Source organism: Schistocerca nitens, chromosome 1, assembly GCF_023898315.1.
Source record: "Schistocerca nitens isolate TAMUIC-IGC-003100 chromosome 1, iqSchNite1.1, whole genome shotgun sequence".
In the NCBI taxonomy this organism is placed as follows: Eukaryota; Metazoa; Arthropoda; class Insecta; order Orthoptera; family Acrididae; genus Schistocerca; species Schistocerca nitens.
This window is the reverse complement of record NC_064614.1, coordinates 342,695,639-342,705,931: the sequence shown is the minus strand read 5'-3', so window position 1 is coordinate 342,705,931 and position 10,293 is coordinate 342,695,639. Positions and strand designations below refer to the sequence as shown.

At 42.7% G+C, this 10,293-nt stretch overlaps 1 pseudogene; it reads right to left on the bottom strand.

Annotated features, from left to right (window-relative positions):
- Positions 1-6,185: 6,185 nt before the first annotated feature.
- Positions 6,186-6,304, bottom strand: LOC126208676 (5S ribosomal RNA; annotated as a pseudogene).
- Positions 6,305-10,293: the final 3,989 nt, after the last annotated feature.

Below are 10,293 nucleotides of genomic sequence, written 5' to 3'. Positions count from 1 at the left end.
AATTTACTTTCTTCGTATCTGTTGATGTTATGTGGTCTAAAGGGTTGTAGAGGTGGTTATGAAATTGTAGTGGTGTAGCCGATGTATTTATATGAGTGATTGCTTTGTGTATTTTGCTAGTTTCTGCTCGTTCTATAAAGAATTTTCTTAAATTGTCTACCTGTCCATAATGTAGGTTTTTTATATCGATAAATCCCCTTCCTCCTTCCTTTCTGCTTAATGTGAATCTTTCTGTTGCTGAATGTATGTGATGTATTCTATATTTGTGGCATTGTGAGCGTGTAAGTGTATTGAGTGCTTCTAGGTCTGTGTTACTCCATTTCACTACTCCAAATGAGTAGGTCAATATTGGTATGGCATAAGTATTTATAGCTTTTGTCTTGTTTCTATTTGTTATTATTATTATTATTATTATTATTACCGTTATTATTGTTGTTTTACATTTTTATAGCACTCCATTAGGAATTAGTGTAGCTTTTCGCCATTAATTAAACTGCCTGAAATGATATGTGGGCGCGTTCGTGTAGACGTGTACACAATATACTGCATGTTTCACACTTTCGGAGTGGAACCATGTTACTTCTAGTCACAGAAACTTCATCGGTAATGCGATAAGGCCTCTGTCGAAGCCGGCCGGAGTGGTCGAGCGGTTCTAGGCGCTACAGTCTGGAACCGCGCGGCCGCTGCGGTCGCAGGTTCGAATCCTGCCTCGGGCATGGATGTGTGTGATGTCCTTAGGTTAGTTAGGTTTAAGTAGGTCTAAGTTCTAGGGGACGGATGACCTCAGAAGTTAAGTCCCATAGTGCTCAGAGCCATTTGAACCTCTGTCGAATTTTCTAGCCTAACCCAGCTGATTTTTACTACGAAGTCGAGTTTACAACAGGAAAACAGCACTTGCCAGTTACTGTTCCAACATTTAATGCAGCGACTTCATGGAGTTTTCATTGTTTCGACGTTGGCACGTATGTTCTGCATTCGTTTTGAAATTTCTCCTTTTCAACTGCAGTCCTTGTCATTCATAGGAACTATCGCCAGATTGAACTGTTGCATTGCCCTACTCATCAGTTATTTGTCCCAAAGCAATCATCATAGCTGACGAATTCCTTCAGTGTTGTTACGTGAAACAAGAGTTACTTTTTACTAAACACATTATAAGCAAAATTATTGGGACACTGTTCTGATAAAATCTGTAGTATGGGATAATACAAAAAGGTATATCACACGGTTAGCTCTTCCTCTACTTGTTGTAAATAGTTCAGCAATACGCCTGTATGGCTAGATACCAGAGTGTATGTAATGTGTTAATTGCAAGGTGAAGAGTCGAATATTGTTAAATGTAGAAATTCTGTCGATTTTTACAACAGTCATGAAAATGCACCCCCCTGCCCCCCACCAGAGGAAAGCAGGATAAAGACGCTCAATACAGCGATAACTGGAGTTTTACCAGTGGCCTAGTTCAAATGGTTCAAATGGCTCTGAGCACTATGGGACTTACCATCTATGGTCATCAGTCCCCTAGAACTTAGAACTACTTAAACCTAACTAACCTAAGGACATCACACACATCCATGCCCGAGGAAGGATTCGAATCTGCGTTCCTAACGGTCACGCGGTTCGAGACTGAACCTCCTAGAACCGCACGGCCACACCGGCCGGCCCAGTGGCCTAGTCAAAGAGTCACTCTTCAGTATTAATGACAGCCATTTACAGATAAAATAGTGACTTAACCTATCAATTTAGTTTTAAAAGTACATTTTTTCGCCAGATACAGTATTTTAGTATTTTCCATTCGATAATGGTTAGGAAAAACGAAAATGGATTGTCCACAAACGTTGTGTTTAACCTGCCATAATCTTATATAACCAAACTTTCTAGTTGTGCCCTGATCATGCCTCTTATTCATTGTTTGTTGTTGTTGTGGTCTTCAGTCCTGAGACTGGTATGATGCAACTCTCCATGCTACCCTATCCTGTGCGAGCTTCTTCATCTCTCAGTAACTACTGCAACCTACATCTTTCTGAATCAGCTTAGTGTATTCATCTCTTGGTCTCCCTATAAGATTTTTACCCTCCACGCTGCCCTCCAATGCTAGATTTGTGATCCCCTGATGCCTCAGAACATGTCCTACCAACCGGTCCCTCCTTCTAGTCAAGTTGTGCCACAAATTCCTCTTCTCCCCAATTCTGTTCAATACCTCGTCATTAGTTATGTGATCTACCCATCTAATCTTCAGCATTCTTCTGTAGCACCACATTTCGAAAGCTTCTATTCTCTTCCTGTCCAAACTATTTATCGTCTATGTTTCACTTCCATACATGGCTACACTCCATACAAATACTTTCAGAAACGACTTCCTGACACTTAAATCTATGCTCGATGTTAACAAATTTCTCTTCTTCAGAAACACTTTCCTTGCCATTGCCAGTCGACATTTTATATCTTCTCTCCTTCGACCATCATCAGTTATTTTGCTCCCCAAATAGCAAAACTCCTTTACTACTTTAAGTGTCTCATTTCCAAATCTGATTCCCTCAGCATCGCCCGACTTAATTCGACTACATTCCATTATCCTCGTTTTGCTTTTGTTGATGTTCATCTTATATCCTCCTTTCATGACACTGTCCATTCCGTTTAACTGCTCTTCCAAGTCCTTTGCTGCCTCTGACAGAATTACAATGTCATCGGCGAACCTTAACGTTTTTATTTCTTCTCCATGGATTTTAATACCTACTCCGAATTTTTCTTTTGTTTCCTTCACTGCTTGCTCAATATACAGATTGAATAGCATCGGGGAGGGACTACAACCCTGTCTCACTCCCTTCCCAACCACTGCTTCCCTTTCATGTTCCTCGACTCTTATAACTGCCACCTGGTTTCTGTACAAATTGTAAATAGCCTTTCGCTCCCTGTATTTTACCCTTGCCACCTTTAGAATTTGAAAGAGAGTATTCCAGTCAACATTGTCAAAAGCTTTCTCTAAGTCTACAAATGCTAGAAACGTAGGTTTGCCTTTCCTTAATCTTTTTTCTAAGATAAGTCGTAAGGTCAGTATTGCCTCACGTGTTCCAACATTTCTACGGAATCCAAACTGATCATCACCGAGGTCGGCTTCTACCAGTTGTTCCACTCGTCTGTAAAGAATTCGTGTTAGTATTTTGCAGCTGTGACTTACTAAACTGATAGTTCGGTAATTTTCACATCTGTCAACACCTGCATTCTTTGGGATTGGAATTATTATATTCTTCTTGAAGTCTGAGGGTATTTCGCCTGTCTCATACATCTTGCTCACCAGATGGTAGAGTTTTGTCAGGACTGGCTCTACCAAGGCCGTCACTAGTTCCAATGGAATGTTGTCTACTCCCGGGGCCTTGTTTCGACTTAGGTCTTTCAGTGCTCTGTCAAACTCTTCACGCAGTATGGTGTCTCCCATTTCATCTTCATCTACATTCTCTTCCATTTCCATGATATTGTCCTCAAATACATCACCCTTGTATAGACCCTTTATATACTCCTTCCACCTTTCTGCTTTCCCTTCTTTGCTTAGAACTGGTTTTCCATCTGAGCTCTTGATATTCATACAAGTGGTTCTCTTTTCTCCAAAGGTCTCTCTAATTTTCCTGTAGGCAGTATCTATCTTACCCCTAGTGATATAAGCCTCTACATCCTTACATTTGTCCTCTAGCCATCCCTGCTTAGCCATTTTGCACTTCCTGTCGATCTCATTTTTGAGACGTTTGTATTCCTTTTTGCCTGCTTCATTTACTGCATTTTTATATTTTCTCGTTTCATCAATTAAATTCAATATTTCTTCTGTTACCCAAGGATTTCTGCTAGCCCTCGTCTTTTTACCTACTTTATCCTCTGCTGCCTTCACTACTTCATCCCTCAGAGCTACCCATTCTTCTTGTACTGTATTTCTTTCCCCCATTGCTGTCAATTGTTCCCTTATGCTCTCCCTGAAACTCTGTACAACCTCTGGTTTAGTCCATTTATCCAGGTCCCACCTCCTTAAATTCCCACCTTTTTGCAGTTTCTTCAGTTTTAATCTACAGTTCATAAGCAATAGATTGTAGTCAGAGTCCACATCTGCCCCTGGAAATGTCTTACAATTTAAAATCTGGTTCCTAAATCTCTGTCTTACCATTATATAATCTATCTGATACCTTTTAGTATCTCCGGGATTCTTCCATGTATACAACCTTCTTTTATGATTCTTGAACCAAGTGTTAGCTATGATTAAGTTATGCTCTGTGCAAAATTCTACCAGACGGCTTCCTCTTTCATTTCTTACCCCCAATCCATATTCACCTACTATGTTTCCTTCTCTCCTTTTTCCTACTCTCGAATTCCAGTCACCCATGACTATTAAATTTTCGTCCTCCTTCACTACCTGAATAATTTCTTTTATCTCATCATACATTTCATCAATTTCTTCATCATCTGCAGAACTAGTTGGCATATAAACTTGTACTACTGTAGTAGGCGTGGGCTTCGTGTCTATCTTGGCCACAATAATGCGTTCACTATGCTGTTTGTAGTAGCTTACCCGCACTCCTATTTTCTTATTCATTATTAAACCTACTCCTGCATTACCTCTATTTGATTTTGTATTTATAACCCCGTATTCACCTGACCAAAAGTCTTGTTCCTCCTGCCACCGAATTTCACTAATTCCCACTATATCTAACTTCAACCAATCCATTTCCCTTTTTAAATTTTCTAATCTACCTGCCCGGTTAAGGGATCTGACATTCCACGCTCCTATCCGTAGAACGCCAGTTTTCTTTCTCCTGATAATGACGTCCTCTTGAGTAGTCCCCACCCGGAGATCCGAATGGGGGACTATTTTACCTCCGGAATATTTTACCCAAGAGGACGCCATCATCATTTAATCATAGAGTAAAGCTGCATGCCCTCGGGAAAAATTACGGCCGTAGTTTCCCCTTGCTTTCAGCCGTTCGCTGTACCAGCACAGCAAGGCTGTTTTGGTTAGTGTTGCAAGGCCAGGTCAGTGAATCATCCAGACTGTTGCCCCTGCAACTACTGAAAAGGCTGCTGCCCCTCGTCAGGAACCACTCGTTTGTCTGGCCTCTCAACAGATACCCCTCCGTTGTGGTTGCACCTACGGTACGGCCATCTGTATCGCTGAGGCACGCAAGCCTCCCCACCAACGGTAAGGTCCATGGTTCATTGGGGGGGGGGGGGGGCGCTCTTATTCATATTTCGTCACATTCGTCTAGAAAAAGTGCTAGACACTATGCTTGTAAACTTTCTTCCTCGTGTTTAGCAGCATGGTGTAGTAGACTTTATTACTTAGTTTTGCAGTTTTCTTACTAGTAATTGATTTTCTGGTTTTTATTCGACGAAAATCCAAGAAAACTATTTTCTCTATAAATCTTATTATTTGATGTGTTGTTAGATGGATTAAATAACGAACAGACAAAAGATTATACATTTTTCGGGTTGTTGGTTGGTGGGTTGGTTTGGGGAAGGAGACCAGACAGCGTGGTCATCGGTCTCATCGGATTAGGGAAGGACGGGGAAGGAAGTCGGCCGTGCCCTTTCAGAGGAACCATCCCGGCATTTGCCTGGAGTGATTAGGGAAATCACGGAAAACCTAAATCAGGATGGCCGGACGCGGGATTGAACCGTCGTCCTCCCGAATGCGAGTCCAGTGTCTAACCACTGCGCCACCTCGCTCGGTTTTCGGGTTGTGATCCAATGTATTCACAGGGTGTTTTGTTTCAGTAAGGGCATGATTCCTGATATCTTAAAGTCGTATGACATGAGCAACTGGTAGACCGCAAATGGCAGGTTGAGCCGCCTAATTTGAAAATTTTTCCTATATTCCGTGCTCTCAGGCACCTTTATTTCGCGAAGTATGAGCTGTGTGCTTAAATGTATCTGACCGTAATTGGTGTGTGTTTAGTGTAGTGTCATGTCCGTATTGGATACATCGAGAGAAGGGAGAGGGTGCCACATGGTCTACTTCCCAAGAACAGCACCAAGAGGGGTGTCCCCATCCGAGGGTCGGATCGCTATCAACAGTGTCGCGTGTCCTCACTTCAGGAGACTCTGTGGAGAGGTTTGGAATTGAATCCAGGACACTGGTGCAAAGGCAACTGATCAGGGACATTATACCACCACCCCTCCCGTCCCCGCTGCCGGAAAGGCAAAGGGCAAATTGCCAACAGCCAGCGGCGTACCCGAACGGTTACCCATCCAAGTACTAGCCAGCCCCGACGATGCTTAACTTCGGTGATCTGACGGGAATCGGTGAATCCACCTCGGCACGACCATTTACAGAGTGATTTCGTAATAGTCTTCCGTCGAATCATTTATTCAAGACATATTCGGATATATTAGAAAGAAACACTCTGTCATTGTACGTTACATTTTTAAATGTGTGTTATATTGTTATTAAAAACGGTAAAAACAGATAGTTAAAAAAATTCCAAACGGTTGCATGGATAGGTAGAAACATTTATGCGTTTGTTCACTGTCGTTCAGTGAACAGTGCGTAAGTCTAAAAAGTATCTGTTCGAAATGTCGTACACCATAAATAAGGTACAACGGAGCATCAGTGCGTCACAGACAGCAAATGTGGTGTAACAAAGCTGCAGCTGTAAATGCATATATGTTCAGCGGTTGCGCGATCCCAGTAACCAGAGCTGAGACAACGTCGATAGATGGGATTGGATTGTTTGGGGAAGAGACCAAACAGCGAGGTCATCGGTCTCATCGGATTAGAGAAGGATGGGGAAGGAAGTCGGTCGTGCCCTTTCAAAGGAACCATCCCAGCATTTGCCTGGAGCGATTTAGGGAAATCACGGAAAACCTAAATCAGGATGGCCGGACGCGATATTGAACCGTCGTCCTCCCGAATGACAACGTCGATAGAGTTGTCCACACTAAAACGCTCTGATGAAGCCAAGAAGAAAATATTCCACAGTGTCACAGTTACTGGACGCACTAGATAATGCATATTCCACAAAACTGTTCGTTTGTGTTCCTTAATATAACTGAAAACCGCTTTCTTCCCTTGTACACTAAAGAGTGAAACGTCGTACGCAAAGCTCATCCAGTATCAAAGATGAAACAGATTTAGAGTTATCGCGTTTTTACTTTAGTATGTTTCTTTCAGAGGCGGAAAGCAGATAGTGATCAGGCGCCACTGAGGAAAGTTTTTTCTATTAGAACATTTAACAAACATTCTTCAACAGCCGCGCGGGATTAGCCAAGCGGTCTTAGGCGCTGCAGTCATGAACTGTGCGGCTGGTCCCGGCGGAGGTTTGAGTCCTCCCTCGGACATAGGTGTGTGTGTGTGTGTGTGTGTGTGTGTGTGTTTGTTTGTCCTTACCGTAATTTAGGTTAAGTAGTGTGTAAGCTTAGGGACTGATGACCTTAGTAGTTAAGTCCCATACGATTTAAAAAAAAAAAAAAAAAAAAAAAACTTCAACAGGTTCTATAAGTACTCGTGTGTTTACATTTTCTGCCACCCTGCTCATGTATACGAAACTGTACATTGTGAATTAGCTTTTTGTATCAGGACGTATGTCATAGCTATGAGAATTCGTTTTTATTTTGTGTAATGAGCAGTACTGTATTTGACTAATTAACTACTTTTATTCCCGAAAACAAAACCAACGTTTTCCTTTCGTCAAGGAACATTTCAACAGGAAGGGCGTGACTTGAAACAAGTATCGGGGTACGCTCGTCGCGCTCGCATTTTATTCGAGAGGAGCCTAAGCCTCCACGGAAGCTGGTGTTGTCAGTAATTTATGTGCAGGCTCATTACTTTCCCCGTTATTTATTCAACGGGAAACGCACCTGTGCGCTTCGTGCTGCAGGATACGCCGCCACGAAGCGGGTAAAATTACCCTTCACTCCGTCAGTCTTTCTCCACGAGAATTGATTAGGTCCACCTGTTACGGCGCTCCTCGTACTCCGTGTCCCGAAAGCGTGGTAGAGCAACGTAACCTAGAGGTCCCCACGAATCGTCTGTCCCTCATTTCACTGCGAAACTAGTCATCCCATTATTATTACACTTTGTTTCCCGGCTGATTGTTGTTGAAAAATTTAACTTTCCTATATCACATTACTTCTTTGTCTCATGGCGTCATCAAAATAGCGAATATAATCCACTCCTTGAAATCGAGTATGTATAAAATACGCGCCACAACAATAATAAGAGTTATTCTCGTGAAATCACAACCGAACTAAGTTCGTTCATGCTTTTCAAAAACTTATTAAATTTCATTTGTGAATAATGTTACGTTACCAACGAATCTGTCAAGTTGTAGAAGCCGGCCGTTGTGGCTAAGCGGTTCTAGGCGCTTCAGTCTGGAACCGCGCCACCGCTACGGTCACAGGTTCGAATCCTGCCTCGGGCATGGATGTTTGTGATGTCCCTAGGTTAGTTAGGTTTAAGTAGTTCTAAGTTCTAGGGGACTGATGACCACAGATGTTAAGTCCCATAGTGCTTAGAGCCATTTGAACCATTTTGAGCTTACGGTTGTGTGCGTCTGTTCGATGACGCTTCTCGAAAACGGAAATTATCTACACATTTTTTCGATCACTTGGGCGGCTTCAGTCCACCGCCGACGCATAATAGACTGCAGTCTTTCGCAGGTTGTATCGGTATTACGTCCTTCTTCAGGCGAGACATTCATAGAAAAAAATGGCTCTGAGCACTATGGGACTCAACTTCTCAGGTCATTAGTCCCCTAGGACTTAGAACTAGTTAAACCTAACTAACCAAAGGACATCACACACATCCATGCCCGAGGCAGGATTCGAACCTGCGACCGTAGCGGCCTTGCGGTTCCAGACTGCAGCGCCTAGAACCGCACGGCCACATCGGCCCATTCATAGAAGACGTAACAAATTTAGCAAAGCAGCATAACATAAAAACTACTCCAATTTTTCAATCAACGTAGTTGCTCTTTGTGTGACACTGAATATTATGGTGAGTTAGTACTTTCGAAGTCAAGAGTGCTACGATACAGTTCTGTGACTCGCTATCGCTGTGGATGTTTTTATGTGAAGCCTTATAGAGCCATGTTACTAACAAGGGAAACTCTCCATCGCATGCCCCCCCACCCACTCAAATTTAGTAGTAAGATGGCTCAGTGGATAGCCCGTCAAAAATTGAACACAGATCAAGCATGAAAACAAGAAGAAAGTATGCTCAACTGTGAAAAGAAAAGCGAAATAGGAACAGTGAACGTTCCAAGGACAAGAAGTGCAATAAAGAGCAGGCCTATTAATCAACTGTGTCGTGAGCAAGTGGTCATGACGTGTGACTACCAAGCTACCGAGTGGTGTTAAAAATCCTTCATGCCCTTTTTTTTCACAGCGTTGTAAACTGTCCGTCCGGTCATTGAAATATTTGTTCTCTTTCTGTTGTCTTGGCAATTGTCATACTATACATTGGTTACAGAATATGAGTCATGTCGTAAGAATAAGTTACCGTCGCAAGTAAATCTTATGAATAGTGAGAGCAGGCGATGTACCAGATAGAAGTCTCACAGAAATGAAAAAAAGAATAAACGGGTGTAAACTATATTACAACAAAGGAATGCAGGAGTAAAAACTTCCAAATCGAAACACAACTTCAAAGACGTTAAAAACGTGTGTTTTGACAGAGCACTGCGTGATTGTGAAACTGTTACGTTCATTTGTTGTAACTTATGTGACAAACTACGTTTTCATCACTTCTTTGGGAGTGATCAGATTCACACGAACTCCTACACCATACACTATGTGATCAAAAGTATCCGGACACCTGGCTGAAAATGACTTAAAAGTTTGTGGCACCCTCCATTGGTAATGCTGAAATTCAATATGGTGCTGGCCCACCCTTAGCCTTAATGACAGCTTCCACTCTCGCAGGCATACGTTCAGTCAGGTGCTGGAAGGTTTCTTGGGGAATGGCAGCCAATTCGTCACGGTGTGCTGCACTGAGGTGAGGCATCGGTGTCGGTCGGTGAGGCCTGACAGAAAGTCCCAGTCCACTACAGAGATGTTATTGTCGTGTAACCACTCCGTCACAGGCCGTGCATTATGAACTGGTGCTCGATCGTGTTGATAGATACAGTCGCCATCCCCGAATTGCTCTTCAACAGTGGCAAGCAATAAGGTGCTTAAAACATCAATGTAGGTGTGTACTGTGATTGTGCCACGCAAAACAACAAAGGGTGCAAGCTCCCTCCACGAAAGACACGACCACACCCTCACACCACCGCCTCTGAATTTTACTGTTGGCATTACACACGCTGGCAGATGATGTTC